This window comes from Callithrix jacchus, chromosome 20, assembly GCF_049354715.1.
Source record: "Callithrix jacchus isolate 240 chromosome 20, calJac240_pri, whole genome shotgun sequence".
Taxonomy (NCBI): Eukaryota; Metazoa; Chordata; class Mammalia; order Primates; family Cebidae; genus Callithrix; species Callithrix jacchus.
The window spans coordinates 4,983,560-5,003,216 of NC_133521.1; the positions used below are offsets into that span (position 1 = coordinate 4,983,560).

Consider the following 19,657-nt stretch of genomic DNA (forward strand, 5'->3'; position numbering starts at 1 on the left):
GCCACTGCACTCCAGCCTGGGCAACAAGAACGAAATTCCGTCTCAAAAAAGAAAAAAAAAAATATAAAATGTAGGCCAGGCGCAATGGCTCATGCCTGTAATCCCAGCACTTTGGGAGGACAGGAGGTGGGGAGATCACTTGGGGTCAGGAGTTTGAGACCACCAGCCTGGCCAACCTGGTGAAACCCTGTCTCTACTAAAAAAGTACAAAAATTAGCCTGACGTGGTGGCACGTGCCTGTAATCCCAGCTACTTGGGGGCAGCCTGGGTGGCAGAGTGAGACACTGTTGAAAAAATAACAAAAAAAAAAGGAAAATTTATAGTATTGGTAAGAGACCCCATATCAGATGATTGTAATGTTATAACATCAATTTTTAAAAATGTAGCTTTGACTTACTTACTTAATTATGACTGCTGTCATAGGAGAGAAAAATAAGCATATCAACTGTAGTCCATTATTACACACAGTAGTTTAAATGTGAGACTCTCATCTTTATACATATGTAAGAGCCTTTATTCAGGATAAACTTCAGTCCAAGAGTTATAAAGCTCTCAACACTCTGGCTTCTTAAAAGCACCAATAAATTTTTATCAATGAAAAAACAAGTGAAGGGAATACAGATATCCTATCCAAGTGACTGTTTTTTACAAAACTGCACAGTATTCTGCTAAGGCCTATACTGGTAAGGTTACAGAGGAAGTCAGTAAGTGATTGAGGTTACTGAGGAGTCAGCTCCTCTGGTGCTCTCTCCCATCTACCTGATGGGGATTATAGACTTTGATGTCTCAGAGTTAAGTTTCTTTAGGTGGATATTCACAATGCACAGTCACTTAGCTTTTTAATTTGGGGACTGATTTTATATTGCTTTAATCACTGATTTATTTGCTATTGTTTATTATATTATTTAACTTGTGCCTGAGGTAGCGTCTACACTTGGAGGAAAATAAAAGGATGATTAATAGAGAAATATGCTTCACTGTATATTTAGTGATGCATACTTATGTACTGAGATCTATGTAACTATCAAAAGCCTATCAAGTCTCCAATAACGTATTCAAAAGGGAAAAAAAAAAATTTTAGGCTGAGTGGAATTAAAATGTAGCCAATGGAAACTAATTTCAGCATGGAAAAGTAAAAATGAACAAAGTAAAAAATTAATTTCTTTCATTTCATTTGATTACCTATGATCCTCATGATTAATACCATTTATAATGATAAACCCTGCCTTAGAGGAGTGTAACATTAAATAAAATAGTTGAATTAATAATACAACATGTAGAGAACATCTGTAATTTGGCAATATATAGATTTAGACTACTGAGAATTAAATAGGTTGAGAGATAAAGATGCAATTCTAGGCAGGAATACTTGGAAAGGAGAATGTTGTCCAAGGAGATAAACCTATATCATGGCTAAAAAATACAAATGTAACAGAGCTAGCCCAATAAGAAAAAACTAATACAAAAATGTGATTTACAAATTGGCTCAAGTGATAACATAGACTTCATTAAAACCAAATCATTCTACGGTAAATTAATACCATGGCTTTTCCCTTTTTACCCCAATGACAAAATGCTCACATTAGAATCTTATTTATACTTTACTTTTCCCCTAGTTTCTTTCTTCCAAGTATTTGCATATATCTCATGAATCTTTTGACTATAAATTGGCTGATATTTTTTCAAGTGCTCTGATAAATAACTAGTAAACATATTATTTATGTAACTCATGTGATAATAGCATAATCATGCATTTTAGTATAAATTATCAGTAATATTTTGTAGATATGGTCACAGAAAACTAAACTCAATCACAAAATGTGTTTCTTGTGCTATATATAGAATTCTAAATGCTATATATATAATTATTATTATTTTGAGACAAAGTCTTGCTCTGTTGCTCAGGCTGGAGTGCAGAGGTGAAATCTCAGCTCATTGCAACCTCTACCTCCTGGGTTCAAGCAATTCTTGTGCCTTAGCTTTCCAAGTAGCTGGATTACAGGCATGCGCCACGAAACCTGGCTAATTTTTGTATTTTCAGTAGAGTCCAGGATTCGTCACGTTGGCCAGGCTGGTCTCAAACTCCTGGTGCTGGGATTATAGAAATGAGCCACTGTCCCTGGCCTTATTTTTAAAAAAATATTTAGGTGAAATGACAGAAATGCTTTTTGAGAATACAACTTCAAGAGTACAATTTCAAAGGAAATTTGCTGTCTTAAAGGAAACTTTTAAATTTACATATTTTAGCTTTCTGTACTTTTTTAAAAGCTTTTTTATTTGATAGTAATTTATACTTAAAGTTGCAATAAAGAAATAGTATAAGAAATATCTGTTAAGCCTTTAACCAGATCTGCCTGTTATGAACATTTTACCCCTTTTACAAAATTATTGTGTTGCTTTCCTCTTTGTAATAATTTTTTGTCTGATGCTCTTTGCCCCTAAATGTATTAGTGTGCATTTCCTAGGAGTAGGGATATTCTCTTCAGTTGATCTTAGCCAAAAGGCCAAGAAGCAATGGGGATATCTCTTATATAACTACAATACAGTTAACAATTCACAATTTATACACAAACAATGCATCTATCTAATGTGCTATCTATATTTCAATTCTGTCCACTGACCTGTTGTCCCACATAGCATTTTGGTCCCGATAGTACAGGATATAGTTTAGGACTAGAAATTGCGTAAAGCTGTTATTTAATAGCCTCCTTTCATTTGCAATGTTTCCATAGCCTTTCTTTGTCTTATTTTTATTTATTTATTTATTTTTTGAGAGGGAGTTTTGTTCTTGTTACCCAGGTTGGAGTGCAATGGTGTGATCTCGACTCACTGCAACCTCCGCCTCCTGGGTTCAGGCAATTCTCCTGCCTCAGCCTCCCGAGTAGCTGGAATTACAGGCATGCGCCACCATGCCCAGCTAATTTTTTGTATTTTTAGTAGAGACGGGGTTTCACCTTGTTGACCAGGATGGTCTCGATCTCTTGACCTTGTGATCCACCCACCTCAGCCCCCCAAAGTGCTGGGATTACAGGCTTGAGCCACCGCGCCTGGCCTCTTTGTCTTTTATAATCTGCTTATCTTTTTAATCTCACACTACAGGAATATTTTATATTTTAATATGTTATTTTGCCTGGAGAGGAAAGTACTTTTAACATGGGAAAAATTAGAGACACAAAGCTAGGAGCTAGAATTACTTTAAGCAAATTCTCAGAGAAATAACATCTCTTTGTGAGTAGATTACAAAGAAGGGCATGCTGATGGAGGTGCTGGCCTGTGAATTTGGCACAGTACTTAAAGAAGTCCCAGGAATTTATAACTTTGGATTATCTTTTCTTTGGGACATCAGTAAATAAGTATCTCAAATCTTCTTGAAGGCCAAAATTCTTTCTCAAAAACTCAACGGAAACTGCAACAGAAGGAATAGCATTTTGATTTACTTATATTTACAAAACCGGTGTAAAAAAATCAGCCTTTTGCAGGACTGATCATCCTAAACTAACAAACATATGCTAACTTCCCTTTGATGATAACTTTAGCAAAATCACAAACGATATCCTTTTCTAAAACATATAAATACTACTTTATTGAAATAGATTTAATCATTTAAAACTGATTTATATAAATTTTTAATTTTAAAAGCAAAACTTATTGTTCTTATATAAATGGATTATAATAAATGTTTGTATTTTTGTTTTTAACTAAGCAGAGAACAAAAAAGATACACATAAAAAACGTTCACATATATCACTTATTCTCTTACACATTTTAAATATTTTCAGTCTAATGAAGTTAACTGACCTGTGGAATTGTTTAAGCTAATTTGAACTCATTGTTCTGGCCCCAGATTACCTTTCCAGCTCTGTTACCACAGTTTCTCTAATGTAGTGGTTCTGCAAGCCTCTGAATCACCTGGGAACTTGTTAGAAATGAGAATTCTTAGGCTCCTGCCCAGACCTAATGAATCAGAATCTCAGGAGGTGGGGCTCAGGACCCTGTATGTTCATAAGTCCTCCAGCTGATTTGATTGGGACACTTGCTCTCAGGAATCTACACTGGTCTCCCATTGTTGCCAGCAGGTGCAATGGTTATCCCTGCTTTTAATATTTTGATCATGTTTCTTCATTTAGAATAAACTTCTTTTCTTGCTAATCAAATTCTATTACCCCTTTAGGACTGTCTGTATCCCTCCCTTATGAACATTGCTCCAGCCTCTTGGGACTCCAGGACATCTTCTACATAATCTTGTGTCTTTTAGGCACGACAGTTCACTACGGCAATAAAACACATACCACTACATAAAGCGACTGTTTCCTGTGAATATCTTTTCACTTGATAACCGTATGTGGAGATTTTAATGTAATGAAAAGAAGATAAAATCAGGAATAGTTAGATTTGTATTTTTAGCCTGGCTTAGCTGCTAATAATGAGTAATCAGGTATGCAATCTTAAGAAACTAAGAAAAGGGCCGGGCGCGGTGGCTCAAGCCTGTAATCCTAGCACTTTGGGAGGCCGAGGCGGGTGGATCACGAGGTCAACAGATCGAGACCATCCTGGTCAACATGGTGAAACCCCGTCTCTACTAAAAATTACAAAAAATTAGCTGAGCACGGTGGCTCGTGCCTGTAATCCCAGCTACTCAGGAGGCTGAGGCAGGAGAATTGCCTGAACCCAGGGGGCGGAGGTTGCAGTGAGCCGAGATCGCACCATTGCACTCCAGCCTGGGTAACAAAAGCGAAACTCTGTCTCCAAAAAAAAAAAAAAAAGAAACTAAGGAAAAAGTCTTAGTTTTACTCCATCCCATGTTCCCCTCCAGTGGCAACCACAATAGCAGTTTCTTGTCTATCCTTCCTAGAGAGTCTATGCAAATACATATAGTACACATAATTTTGCACAAACAGTAGTGTACTCTACATACTTTTTGGCATCCTGCATTTCTGACTTAATAATCTTTGAGATGGTTTCATAATGGTAAATATGTGCCTGTGTCATATACATAATAGAGTATTACATTGTATGAAGGTATCTCAGTAACTGGTTCTCTATTGATATGCAAATGCTGGGTTGTTTCCAATCTTTTGATAATCCAAACAATCCAACTTTAAATAATTTTGTATAATTTCATCTTTTTGAGATTATATCTATAGTATGAATTCCTAGAATGACAATTACTGTTTCAATTGTTACATTAAAATTTATATTTTATGCTCCTTAGAGGAATAGTTCTCAAACTTTTAAATACTCTTAACCACTGAAGACCCTAAAGAGCTTTGTTTATGTGACTTACATCTATGCCTTACTGGATTAAAAATTAAGACAGAAATAGTTCAACATTTATTAAATTAAAATAACCTTAAATATATTACATGTAACCACAGATAGCAATTTCATGAAAAATAACCATTTACAAAACAAAAAATTTTCAAAAAAAAGAGTAGAATTGCCTGGTTTTAAAATAAAATTACATTTTAATACTGATTTTGCATGTAATCTGCTGTAATATGTTGTTTTGGTTGAGAAATATGAAAAGATGAAGCTGGTAGAAGTATTAAAACAGCCTTTTCAGATAACCCTGGGTATTCTCCTATCTACCACCAAACTCAACAAGTAGAATTTTTTTAACGGTTATTTGCAATGAGGAACCTACAGCCATATCAATGAATTTTCCCTACTCTGTTAATTAAAAACATTGGTCTATCTTGCACTTTGAATGAATGCTTCATATCTATCTATTCATTCATGTAAAATGCATGACTCTCTAAAATCACACATTGATCATTTGAAAAATATTGGTTAATTGAGTTATGTGGCCCTTCTAAATGTTGATACATTTCATTATACCATATCAAAAATTCGCATTTGTTGATATCACTACAATCTCATCACAAAAGTCTTTAGATGTTGGAAAACTGTCGGTATATTGCAGATAGAAGTTTTCCAAAATTCAAATTTTTGCTTGAAAGCTCAAATTTTATCACTGGCACCGAATTCTGTCACTTGTTTTCTTGATGTGACAAGCTCACTGCGTTCATTTAGAGAAAACGTACATCAACTACCCAAGCTGGAAAAACAGTAGTTTGTCTGTCAGTTGTCCCTTCAAGTAAGAAATGGTACTTTAAGAGGTAGCTAGTTTAGCTTGCAACTTAATCATACCACTGCTTTTCGTCAACACAACCATCACATTCAGTATGCAGATATGTTTTATGCATAGTTATTTTCCAACATAGACTATTATAAAGATGTCCACTCAAGGGTTCAGACTTACTAAAATTATTGTTTTTTGCAGATTCATCAAAACAATTACTAACTGAAACTGACCAAGTTCCTTGTTTCCTTCCTCTTTCTCCTTCTCCTTCATTTTAAAATTGTGAATGTATGGTGATAAAGACCACAATGAATACTAGCAAAGTTTGGAGCTACTACTTAAATTTGTGCTACACTGGAAGCAGCTTTATCCACCATTGCTTTGCTTTGTCACTGTAAATGTCAACATGTAAAAAAGGCAAATAATATCTTATTAGTGTAAAAATAATTTACACCTTGTGTAATCCTTGAAAGAGTTGCAGGGAGCTGCCCCTCCAGAGGCCCATATTTTGGATCACACATTGAGAATCACTATCAGAGAGGTTGTACCAATACCTCAATTATCAAATGTTTGAATTTTTTGCCAGTCTGATAAGTGAAAATGGTATCTCACTGTGGTTTTAATTTTTGTTTTCTAGTGAATAATGTTCTTCGTCTTTTACTTGTCAGTTTGTAGCAGCCCTTTCAAAATTAAGAAAATTATCCTTTAATCTGTGATTTACTAATGTTCTGCTTTATGGCTTCTATGTTTTGCTTATAATTTACAAAGGCATTTCTAATACACATGTAACTCTGTTTCCCCCACCCATATCCTGTTTTTTTCTAGTATTTTTGGGCATTAGTTTTAAGTCTCAGATTAACCTGAAATTTATTTTTATATACAATGTGAGCTGTACTGCACTTTTTACAGATGGCTCTCCAGTTAGCTGTTCCACACCAACTACTGAATGATATATACTTTTCAGAAAAAAAAAAACTAAACCTCTTTTGCTTTTTTTATCTGTAAAATGATTAAAAGGAACATTACTTAGCTACCATATGTGATCACTGTAAGGATTAAATGTGGAAGAAACAATGTAGAAAAAAAATTAAAGCAGTAAACAAACATAAAGAAGTCCATTATCCCTACATCACCCCTATCACTGTGGTAGTCTGTGTATTTAATACAGCGGTATGCTGTGCCTAGGACATAGGCAAAATAGTAAAGAAGTGCATTAACTCCTGGAAGGACAGAAGTGCTTTTTCTTCATGGTTCTCACCCACTGCAAAGTTTTCAGTGGAAATACTAAAACACTTGGTCATGAAAAATGAAACTAACAATTTAGAATTTGACAAATGTTGCTCCATAGATGAAGAAAAAAACTGTAAGTGGAATGGCTAAATATTTCTATCTACAATCTGGAACTCTGAGTTCAAAAACAAAAATAAATCAGTGATTTCTGATTACAGAGTAGAACATGGCATGACAGCTCACACAGAGAGTAAGTCAAAATGTCTCCTTCCACCATCTGGAAAATCTACTCATGGATGACTGTAGCACAGATGAGCTATAAATACTACAAATCACATGACTAATTAATGGTAGAAGATTTTAAATAGAATTCGAGGCTTTCTTTAACTTTTAATATGTGAGACCCAGGGCTGAAAGATTTCTCTACAGGATTTCTGAAACTACATTTCTTGCTAAAATGGACTCTGAATATAGACAGAAATAATGGATTTCTCAATATACTTGTTAAGAGATATGTGACAGATGATGTATTTACATATAAAATGACACTTTCTTTTGTGATTCACTATTAATATAAAGCTGGGAATACAGGCTGAAAATTTTAAAAAATCAATATCCTTTTTACTTTTGAAAAAAGTAAAGAATATAACTTTATATTTTTCAGAAGACCACATCATTAACATAAGATAAATTATTCTCACAAAAATACAGAGTGGGGTGTGCTGGTACATGCAAGTCCCAGCTACTTGAAAGGTCAAAGCAGGGGGACTACTTGAGCCCAGGAGCCCAGGAGTTGAAGACTGCAGAGTACTACAATTGTGCCTGTAGATGGGCACTGTACCCTAGCCTGGACAACAAAGCAAAACTTTAAAAAAAATTAAAATTTTGTTTTAATTATTAATTTTTAATTGACAAAACCTTTATACATTTATGATCTACAACGTGAAGTTTTGAAATATGAATACGGGCTGGGCATGGTGGCTCATGCCTGTAATCCCAGAACTTTGGGAAACTGAGGCAGGTGGATCACCTGAGGTCAAGAGTTCGAGACCAGCCTGGCCACCATGGCAAATCCCATCTCTATTAAAAATACAACAAAATTAGCCAGGCGTGGTGGCGGGTGCCTGTTATCCCACCTACTTGGGAGGCTGAGGCAGGAGAATTGTTTGAATCTGGGAGGTGGAGGTTGCAGTAAGCCAAGATCACACCACTACACTCCAGCCTGGGCAACAGAGTGAGACTCTGTCTCACATACATACAAAAGAAATATGAATACATTGCAGAATAGCTAACTCTAGCTAATTAGAACATGCATTTACTTATATGTTTAACATTTTTTGTGTGTGTTGGGAGCACTTAAAATGTACTCTCTTATCAATTTCCAAGTATATAACATATTATTATTAACTATAGTTATCATGCTGTATTTAATATAAACTTAAGCTTTTTGCAAATACTTGGCCATCAGAAAGGACATTCAGGATAATTGTTTTTCTCTTGCTAAGGTCTGAAATAAACCATTTTATTTGTTGTTCTGATTGATATAAATATTTTTGTTAGTTATTTAAATCCATAAGTAATTACCAGGTTTCAATAATATCTCATGGATACTTATCTAGTGATGCTTTTCTGTTTTGCTGAGTATGCCAATTCTTTCTCTACTGCTATGATTTGAATATTTGTGCCCTCCAAAACTCATGTTGAAATTTAATCCCTAATGTGACACTATTGAGAGGTGTGGACTTCAAGAGGTGACTGGGTCAAGAGGTTCTCACCACATGAATGGAATAACTCATTTAAGAATTCATTAGTTAATATGTTAATGAATTCATGGGTAATCATGGCAAAGAACATGGGTTATCATGGGGGGAGAACCATAGGATTTTATATTTGGGAAGAAGATGATAATCAAAATGCATTAAAAAAAAAAAGAAGAGAGGCCTGAGCTAGCATATTAGGAGGCTCAGCCCCCTAGTAATTTGATTCCCTGTGCTGCCTTGGGAATCTGCAGAGTCCCCACCGGAAGGAAAGCTATTACCTGACATGGCTGCTTGACTTTGGACTTCTCAGCCTATATAATTGTAAGAAATAAATTTCTTTTCTTTATAAATTATCTAGTTTCAGATATTCTAAGCAATAGATAATGGAATAAGATAACTACTATACTTGATGATTTTTTTTTCCTAACTCAGAATTTTATAAAGCAAAATCATGACCTACTCTTCTTGTTCTGAGATTCCTCTGTTCTCTTCAATATGTGAATCAAGGTAAAAGCTGAGTATCTTCGTGAGGTGGGATAGTAATGGGGTGGACTGAGATAGGGTCTCAGTACACCCAATTCCAGCCCACTCACCATGATGATGGTGGAAACATTATTTTACTTTCTGAAGTTTGGAAAAGAACAGGGAAAGGAAGATGGGACTAGATTATTCTTAAAATTCTTATGATTAAACCTAAAACTCTATGGCGTTTGTTTTATAAGAGGTATCAAATGTGCTACGAAATTATAATCTTTTTAGCTTTCCTTACTAAAAATAACTATGTGTATATTTAACAATGCACATATATAGTACAGTACAATTTTTCTATAATGTACATGTCATATAAAATAAAGAAAAATATTCCTATCAACCATGCTTTAAAATTTTTCAGTATGTCTTCAAAAATCAAATCATATATAATTTAAAATTTGGAGTAAATGTGATAGCTGAGGAGAAGGAAATTTATACACATCGCATTTTCCATATACGTTGTAAAAATAGAAGAAAAATACTTAGTATATACTTGTATAACTAATTAGCTTAAACATTCTCATTTTCTACCATGCAAAGTGAGACTTAAAGACTATTAATTCTTTTGTCTATTTACTTCTGAGTGCTTGCAATATGACAAATTCCACTGGGGAATCATTTTAGGGAATCATTTTAAGATTGGTACATTTAAATAAAAGAGATTAAATGTTTTTCTGTCAACAGTCTATCATTTACTAATAAAGTAACCTATTATGACAAACTACCAGCTAACTCAAACCCATTATCTCAATTCTAAAAATAAACAAGAAACTGAAATAAAATCCTATTTTTTGCTTTAAACATTTATTCGCACCCACCATACAAGGTAGAGAAAGGTGGCTGCTAGTCTCTTCATCAGTATAACCCTGCATCCAAAATAAAGCCTAAGATCAAAAGAACAGAAATATATTTAAATATAAAAATTCACACTTAAGGCAGCAAGGACAGAACAATGGTTCACTCTTGTTTTGATTAGAATAAGGAAGCATAAAATGATGGTAAAGTAATATTATTTTAAAATGAAATCTTTACACAAAAAACTTTCATTTAATCTTAACAATCTAGGATTTTATATTTGGGCAGAAGGTGAGAATCAGAATGCAAATGATTAAACCTATTCTAAAGCATTCTTATGAAAAGAAGCCATGCAGCTAGGCGTGGTGGCTCATGTCTGTAATCCCAGCCCTTTGGGAGGCCAAGGTGGGCAGATCATGAGGTCAGGAGATCAAGACCATCCTGGCCAACATGGTTAAACCCTGTTTCTACTAAAATTACAAAAAAATTAGCTGGGTGTGGTGGCACATGCTTGTAGTCCCAGCTACTCGGGAGGCTGAGGCAGAAGAATTGCTTGAACCCAGGAGGCGGAGGCTGCAGTGAGCCGAGATCGCCTGGGAAACAGTGTGAGACTCCATCTAAAAAAAAAAAGGAAAAAAAGAGAAAGAAAAGAAGCCACGCTTGGGGGCAGTAGAAAGGACAATGGGAAAGATGTTGCTTTAAGGATTTCTGTTACTTAGGGTGCTAAGTCAATTCAGTTTTTCTATCCACAAAAGGAGAAGGCTAGATTCCATATATGACATTCTAAAATGCTATCAGCAGCCCTCTTCCACTAAGGCCACAGTCTAGTTTAGGAGCGTGGGCTTAATCATGAGCACTTGAGGTCAAATCTCAGCCATCATTTGCTAGTATTGTGACCTTGGGAAAGTTATTTATGATTCCTTAGCCTCAGCTTCTTTGTCTCTAAAATACATATTATCCCAATGTTTTCCTGTAAAGATTAAATGATGATGATGATGATGATGATGACAATTATGACACTAATAAGCAGTCATTGAGTGCTTACTATGTGTAAAAGTTATGAGTTTTATACATGTATTATCTCCTTTAATCTTCATAATAACTCCAATTGTGTTATTATCCTATATTGTGACCTCCATTTAACAGAAGAAGAAATGAAAGTACCAAGAGGTTAAGTACCTTGCCTATGAACACAGATTTAGTAAGGGGCAGAATCAAAATACAAACTCAGGCAGCTGTGTCCAGAGCCCATATTCTTGTCCACTGCCTTCTGCACAGTTCTTGGCACATAAGAGCTAAATATGTGGTAGTAATTGTTAGAACAACAAACACTCAAACGTTGACACTACATTATCAAAGACAGTTACATAAGCCAAATGTCAACACTTGGGCATTAGTCTGGGATGGGCTACAGACTCTTAGTTTCTTCTGGAGAGGGTGACCTTCCAAGAGGGCTGAAAATACCTGGTACTGGCACAAAAACAGACACACATACCAAAGGCACAGAATAGAGAACCCAGAAATAAAGGGGCACATTTATTGACAAATCATCTTTTACAAAGTTGAGAAAAATAAGCAATGGAAAAAGGACTCTCTATTCAATAAATGATTCTGGGAAAACTGGCTAACCATATGCAGAAGAATGAAACTGGACTCCTCCCTCTTACCATATAGAAAAATTAACTGAAGATGGATTAAAGACATAAATGTAAGACCTCAATCTAAAAAACCCTGGAACAAAACCTAGGAAATACTCTTCTGGACATGTGCGTAGGAAAAGAATTTATGACTAAGTCCTCAAAACGAAGTGAAACAAAAATAAAAATGGACACATTGAATCTAATTGAATTAAAGAGCTTCACCATAGCAAACAAATAAAAAACAAACAAAAAACCCAAACTATCAACAGAGTAAAAAGACAACCTATAAAATGGTAAAAAATATTTGCAAACTATGCATTCTAAAAGGGGCTAACATCCAGACTCTATAAGGAACTTAAGCAAATCAACAAGAAAAACAAAAATAACACCATTAAAAACTGGGAAAAGAAAATAAACAGATACTTCTCAAAAGAAGATGTATAAGCAGCTAACAAAAATGAAAAAATGCTCAACACTGCTAATTATCAGAGAAATGCAAATCAAAACCACAATGAGATATCATCTCACACCAGTCAGAATGGCAATTATTAAGAAGTCAAAAAATAACAGATGCTGGCAAGGCTGCAGAGAATAGGGAATGCTTAGCACACACTGTTGGTGGAAATGTAAGTTAGTTCAGCTGCTATAAAAAGTAGCTTGGAGATTTCTCAAAGAACTTAAAATAGACCTACCATTTGACCCAGTAATCCCATTAATGGATATATACTCAAAGGAAAATAAATTGTTCTACCAAAAAGACATCTGCACTTGTGTGCTCCTGGCAGCGCTGTTCAAAAAGCAAAGACGGAAACAACCTAGGTGCCCATCAATGGTGGACAGGTTAAAGAAAATGTGGTACCCATGGAATACCATGCAGCCATAGAAACAAACAAAACCATGTCCTTTGCAGCAGCATAAATGAAGCTAGAGGCCATTATCCTAAATGAATTAACACAGAAACAGAAAGCCAAATACTGCATATTCTCATTTACAAGTGGGAGCTAAATCCTGAATACCCAAGGACATAAAGATAGAAACAGACACTGGGGACACCAAATGAAAGGAAAGACGGAGGGACACAGGGAAGAGCACACGGGCTGAAAACTTTCTACTGGGTACTGCGTTCACTCTCTGGGTGATGGGATCAATACAAGCCCAGACCTTAGCATCATGCAACAAATCTGTACACAGACCCTCTAAATCTAAACTAAAATTAACAATTAAATAAAACAAAAACCAAAGATGGCTCCATTAAAGTGGATGTTGATAAAAACTGCTAATAAAGGTTATTCTAACTTCTGCTTATACTCTTCTTTCACTGAAATATCTATCTTTGGGAGATTTACCTGTCAGATCCTTTTATAACCCACAACATTATAAATAAACAAGGGTTAGTTTAAAAGTATAAAGAAAGGACAAGTTTCAGAAATAAGTAGACTAATTTGAAATAGCCTTTTGAAAAATAAAAGAACAGTCTATTCATGCTAATTTTGAAATTTTCATGAGTAAAGTATTTTGGATGTTGTTAGTAATTTTTGTTGTATGATCAATGAGCTAATTAGTACTTTTATGCAGAAGATAAACATCTTGAATTCTCTTCAAAATTGTAATTATAATTTCCACTTGCAGGTATTTTTTGATCACCTATGAAACAATGAAATACATAATCTTCTGAAATATCTCAAATGTTATTAGGACATCAAATTCTTAGGTCAAAGCACCTCATCTTTAAGAAGTTCATTTTGTTCTTTATAATATAAATAAAAGACTCAAGTATGAAATGTCTGAACCAGTGTTGTGGTTTTCTCACTTTGCCTAAATCCCTGTTTCATAAATAGCTGCTAACAATGTTATTCCATGGATTTCACAGAATATTCAAGCTTAAAATATTTATTATCTATCCTTTCAAGGGAAAATAGAGAACCAAACATAATGACGCTGCCACGTTCAAAAGCAAGATGCACAAGGAATTGTACAGCAGCCTTGATCTCTGCAAGCACTTCATGGCCACTAAAAGTAAAATGTTCTAACTACTAAGTGTAAAGATCCCTTCTTATCCTGGTGTTTTATTCACATATTTTGTTCATATTTTCCTAATTATCAATTCTTTTAATTTAAATAATCAACAGAATATAACAATTAGCTTTAACTAATTTCTCATTGATTTAAAATTATATATGTTAGCATTACAAAGGGCCATAGAAATTATGTCCTTTATTTCCATCATTTTACGGATAAGAAAACTGAGGCCCAGAAAGGTTAAGCCATTTGTCTGGGACCAGATAGACAGGGAGAGACAAGACTTGACTCCAGTCACAGGGTCTTCAACCATGCAAGCTCTATTTAGGAATGGCTCAGAACCCGGTAATTATTCAATTTGTCAGGTGTAAGTCACTGAACAACATCAGGATATTCATGTCAGGCTTTCCAACTAACTTCTGCATTAGAGCAGCAGTTTATTCAAAGGTACTAGAGCAATTTAAGAGGTTATTCACCTATGAAATAATTGGAACATCATTATAAACATACTTTAATTGTGTTCATAAGCACTGAATTAATCACAGAAGAAGTGGAGAAAAACATCTATACATGCAGTTTTCTCAACTTTAATAAATATACAATGTACAAAGCTATGGCTCCCAAAATGTAGGAGCAGTGAATCTCATTCTTTTTTTTTCCTATTTCAGTACATATGAAGGGTATGTCCTGGCAGAAGGAAACTGATAGTAGAGTATTATGAGTCCTAGCAGAGGTTATTTTATATATACTATATTAATACTTAATTCTGACAAAAACTATGAAGCACATAATATTATGCTTAATTTACAGATGAGGACATTGATGTTTGGTAATATTAATCACCCAGGGAAAAAGTCAATAAGTGCCAGGCAAAAGTGGAGGGTTCTTTTTTTTTTGAGACGAAGTTTTGCTCTTGTTGCCAAGGTTGGAGTGCAGTGGTGTGATCTTGGCTCACCTCAACCACCGCCTTCTGGGTTCAAACAACTCTTCTGCCTCAGCCTCCTGAGTAGCTGAAATTATAAGCATCCACCACCATGCCTGGCTAATTTTTTGTATTTTTAGTAGAGACAGGGTTTCACCATGTTGGCCAGGCTGGTCTTGAACTCCTGACCTCAGGTGATCCACCTGCCTCGGATTCCTAAAGTGCTGGGATTACAGGTGTGAGTCACCATGCCTGGCCCAAAAGTGGAATTTTAACTCAAGTCTGCCTAAGTTCATTATCCAAGGCTGTTTCTTCTCTTCCTGAAACTGAAAAGTATTTCTCAAAGGTTTATCCAGAATTAAGAGACCTAGCAAAACAGCTGAAAAACATGTTTTTTCTCTGGATTGAAGGAAAATGGCCAATACTGGAGAAAATGCCCTTAAATATGACTTTTTACCGTATTTTGAGTTGATCAGTTTAGAAATAAGCAAACATTCTTTCTAACATTTTTCTTTTGATAAAGTATATTAGCACTGCATTAACCATAATATAAAATGGCCACATAACTTTTATAAGTTCATGAAGTTATTAAGAGGTAGAGCTGGGATTCATACCAAACACTGTTTGGCTCCAGGACTACAGGGATGGTACTGTACTTCCCTATGGCCAGTTTTCTAATCCACAAAACAAACGGAGTACACATAAGACCCACTTCATGTTTTAAGGAATTGACTCTTTTTATCTTGCTCCTCAAGAAGAAAAACAGTCTTCATCACGGACTAGGTCTTCACTAAGCAATATTAAATGTTGAAAAATATAATGGTTTAAATGGAGATTTAAAAATTCAATGAACTTGATACCACATTTGAATGACTTCATTATATATGAAATAGTGCCATATCAATTTAGATACCCACAATATAATCTGGCCATTTACCATATTGCTATTTTGGCCCACCACTAAGTACGTTGTAAAACAATAGTGTTAGCATGTAAAAATTTTATTGGTTATTCATTGATTTTGCCAAGTACAATTTTCAACTTTATTGGTTAATCATTGATTTTGCTAAGTAAAATGAAATTCATGAATGTTACTCCCATTTGAAGAACCTCTTGATACATGAATATATTGCAGGCTGGGTGCAGTGGTTTTCACCTGTAATCCCAGCAGTTTGGGAGGCTGAAATAGGTGGATTGCTTGAGCCCAGGAGTTCAAGACCAGCCTAGGCAATATGGCCAAAGAAAGTTAGCTGGGCTTGGTGGTGTACACCTATAGTCACAACTACTTAAGAGGCTGAGAGGATTGCTTGACCTGTGGAACTTGAGGCTGCAGTGAGCCATGATCTCACTAATGTACTCCATACTGGGCGATAGAGTGACACCCTATCTCAAAAAGCCAAAAAAAGAACTAAAAAGAAAATACATTTTATTCCATATTAAACAAACATTTAAATGTAGGAGCAGTGAATCTCAAACAATTTCTAGAGCAAGTGATTTCTGAGATTTTGTTTTGTTTTGCTTTTGGTCAATGATTCATTGCTTGGTTGAAGTCCTGTGTCTAGGCATATTACACAGTTTTACATGAGTGAAAAACTGTCAGCTGGATTATAATGCTGACTTTTGGGTCTATGTAATTTCAACTCTGACAAAAAAGAGATTCCTGCAGCTCCTTCCCCACCCTGAGCTACAACAAATAATCATGACTCAACATTAGCCTAATTTTTCAGACATGTCCATTTTATTATGTAACTCTCCATAGATGCAATTTTTTCTTGAGGTGGAGTCTTGCTCTGTCACCAGGCTGGAGTACAGTAGTGTGATCTTGGCTCACTGCAACCTCCGCCTCCTGCATTCAAGTGATTCTCCTGTCTCAGCCTCCCAAGTAGCTGGGATTACAGGCAGGCACCACCACACCAGCTATTTCTTTTGTATTTTTCAGTAGAGACAGCGTTTCACCATGTTGGCCAGGATGGTCTTGATCTCTTGACCTCGTGATGCGCCCACCTCAGCCTCCAAAAGTGCTGGGATTACAGGTGTGAGCCACTGTGCCCAGCCCATGCAAATATTATAATTAGAAAATATTCTAATAGTGTTCTGAGATGAGAAAAAAATTTTTATAATAACTATCAAGAATTTATTTAAAATTAATGCAAAATGACTCATAGACTTACGGAGCTAAAATTAGAAAACTTAAAGAAGAAAACAGGAAAAAGTTTTTCTGTCCTTAGGTGGTTAAGCAAAGAATTCTTAGATATGACACCAGAAACATGATCCTAAAAGCAAAATTAGATAAACTTGACCTCATAAAAATTAAACATACATGCTTTAAAAAAAAACCTATTAAGATGGCCAGGCACAGTGGCTCACACGAGTAATCTTAGCACTTTGGAAGGCCGAGGCAGGCAGACCACCTGAGGTCAGAAGTTCAAGACCAGCCTGGCCAACTTGGTGAAACCCTGTCTCTACTGAAAAAACAAAAATTAGTCAGGCGTGGTGGTGGGTGCCTGTAATCTCAGGTACTTGGGAGGCTGAGTCAGGAGAATCGCTTAAGCCTGGGAGGCAGAGGTTGCAGTGAGCCCAGATCACACCATTGCACTCCAGCCTGGGCAACAAGAGTAAGACTCCATCTCAAACAACAAAAACAAAAAACAAAAAACTGGCTGGGCATGGTGGCTCATGCCTGTAATCTCAGCACTTTGGGATGCCCGGGTGGGTGAATCAGATCACAGGGTCAGAAGACTGACACCATCCTAGCTAACACAGTGAAAACCTGGGTCTATTAAAAATACAAAAAATTAGCTGGGTGTGGTAGCATGTGCCTGTAGCCCCAGGTACAGGGGAGGCTGAGGCAGGAGAATCACTTGAACCCGGGAGGTGGAGGTTGAAGTGAGATGAGATTGTGCCACTGCACTTCAGCCTGGGTGACAAAGCAAGATTCCATCTCAAAAAAAAAAAAAAACCAACAAAAACAAATATCTATTAAGAATATGAAAATACAAGCTGCAGAGTGGAATAAAAGAATTGCAAATCACGTATCTGATACAGGATTTGTTTCAAGAATATACAAAGAAGTCCTATAACTTAATAAGATGACACACAATGAGTTTCTAAAACATAGACAAAGAATTGGAATAGACATTTCACAACAGAAAAACCTACAAATGGCAAATAAACATATAATAAAGATGTTCAGCATCATTAGTCATCAGGAAAATGCAACTAAAAGGCAAAATAAGACACCACTACACACCAAATAAAATGGTCATAATACAAAAAAATGACAATACGACTGTTGACAATGTAGAGAGAGTAGAAATCTTATACATTCCTGGTTAGTAACAATATTGATAGCCACTCAGGAAACATAAAATGTTAAGCATATACTTACCCTATGGATCTGGTATTTCCATTCCTTGTTATCACTAAGAAAAAGGAAACCGTACATCTACACAAAGTCTTTTAAGTGAATGTTCACAGCTGTATTATTCTTAGTAACCCCAAACTGGAAATAATCTAATGTCTCCATCAACAGTTTACAGATAAATAAAATGTCAAATACTCATACAATGGAATGCCACTCAGCAATTAAAAGGAACGAATTATTAATACATATTACAGTAAGAGTGAACCTTAGATGCTAACTAGTAGAAGCCAGAAATATAGTATGATTCCATTTACATAAAATTTCTAGTATAGGTCAACGTATAGAGACAAAAAGTAGATCAAATGATGTCAGCAAACGGGAGAGTAGGCAGCTCCTGGATCCCTCACAGACACACAGAAAAAACAAGCTGAAACTATCAGAAATAACTCTGTCAGTTATTTCTGGAAAATGATCAAAGGTCAACAGCAACCAAGCAAAGGCTGAATCAAGAAAAAGGCAACTTGAAAACTGTAGGAAAATTTGAGAGCATTTATCCTTGCCCTTGTCCCACTGCTCTCTGCTGTGGTGGCAGTGCGGAGGCAGTGACAGCACTGGTCCCTGTATTCTGAGGAAATACAACAGATCTTAACTATAAATCATTGCATATGTCTGTTCTAATGTGTCTAGGGACTATCTGGAAGATGGACAGAAGGTGCTTGAGTCTCTTTCCGCTAACTTGAAACCAAGGACAGAAAAGCAGCAGACACTGCTCAAATATACTCTGAAGCCCAGAGATACCTGAGGCAAAAGATGATGGGTCAAGATTACAACTGGCATATAAGGCACTGGAGAAAAAGCTAAGGGAGATTCTTTAAGAAATTAGGGACTGGGGATGGTGTCTAATGCCTGTAATCCCAGCACTCTGGGAGGCCCAAGAGGGTGGGTTACCTGAGGTCAGGAGTTTGAGACCTGCCTGGTCAACATGGCAAAACCCCATCTCTACTAAAAATATAAAAATTAGCTGGGCATGGAGGCAGATGCCTGTAATCCCAGCTACTCAGGAGGCTGAGGCAAGAGAATCATTTGAACATGGGAGGTGGAAGTTGCAGTGAGCCAAGAACACACCACTGCACTTCAGCTTTGGCAACAGAGCGTAGCTCAATTTTAAAAAGAAAGAAAGAAAAAAAAGAAGTCAGGTATGGTGGTTCTTGGCAGCACTTTGGGAAGCTGAAACTGGCAAATCATCTGAGGTCAGGAGTTCGAAACTAGCTTAGTCAACATGGTGAAACCCTGTATCTACTAAAAATACAAAAA

At 35.9% G+C, this 19,657-nt stretch overlaps 1 protein-coding gene across 2 annotated transcripts in view; it reads right to left on the reverse strand.

Annotated features, from left to right (window-relative positions):
- The window catches only part of ITFG1 (integrin alpha FG-GAP repeat containing 1), a 310,341-nt gene that overhangs the window by 169,810 nt on the left and 120,874 nt on the right, over positions 1 to 19,657 (reverse strand). The gene's annotated exons all lie outside the window — the stretch shown is intronic.